General features: G+C 43.3%; 1 long non-coding RNA gene across 1 annotated transcript in view; it reads right to left on the bottom strand.

Moving 5' to 3' along the window:
- The window catches only part of LOC121391698, a 17,943-nt gene extending 17,412 nt beyond the window's left edge, over positions 1-531 (bottom strand). Inside the window, exon 1 of the long non-coding RNA XR_005960378.1 lies at positions 417-531. This is a non-coding gene — a long non-coding RNA (uncharacterized LOC121391698). The remainder of the gene's footprint in view (positions 1-416) is intronic.
- Positions 532-796: the final 265 nt, after the last annotated feature.

Below are 796 nucleotides of genomic sequence, written 5' to 3'. Positions count from 1 at the left end.
TGGCAGAAGATTTGGTTGTCACAGCAAGACAACTGGTTACGACGAGATTATCAAAACAGCAGTTGTGCTTGTATTTTGTATTAGAAAAGGCTTCGGTGGCGCAGTGGTTAAGCCATCGGACTACAGGCTGGTAGGTACAGGGTTCGCAGCCTGGTACAGGCTCCAACCCAGAGCAAGTTCTTAATGGCTCAGTGGGTAGATGTAAGACCACTACACCCTCTTCTCTCTCACTAACCAACTAACAACTAACCTACTGTCCTTGACAGCCCAGATAGCTGATCGTGCTTGAACCTTAATTGGATATAAGCCCAAAATGAGCTGAAATGAAATGTATTAGAAAACGATGTTATAAGATGCGGAGGTTGAAGTCGTAAATAAAAGTGATTTGATAATGGGTGAAGACAAAATCTACTCACTGATAATTGACATGTTCTTTCATTTCAACATATTTTCGTACTTATATCCATTAAGCTTCAAGCATGCTGTCCTGGGCACACACCTCAGCTATCTGGCTGTCTGTCCAGGACAGTGGGTTAGTCGTTAGTTGGTCAGGCATGTTGGCATCAAGGGTAATGAAAAGGCAGATTCTGCTGCCAAGTCTGCTTTGGATTTGCCTCATGCCAGGGTTGGTGTGCCTTATACTGATTTTAAATACTGTATTAACCGATTTATCTTTTCGACGTGAAAACATGATTGGGACGATGCGGTTGCGAACAAGCTTCATGCTATCAAGCCAGTCTTGGGATAGTGGCAGTTCTCCTATAGACAGTGCAGGAAGGATGAAATAGTCTTGTGT

This window comes from Gigantopelta aegis, chromosome 3 (genome assembly GCF_016097555.1).
Source record: "Gigantopelta aegis isolate Gae_Host chromosome 3, Gae_host_genome, whole genome shotgun sequence".
Classification (NCBI taxonomy): domain Eukaryota; kingdom Metazoa; phylum Mollusca; class Gastropoda; order Neomphalida; family Peltospiridae; genus Gigantopelta; species Gigantopelta aegis.
Note: the sequence above shows the minus strand (reverse complement) of the source record. Positions and strands in the feature narration are given on the sequence as shown.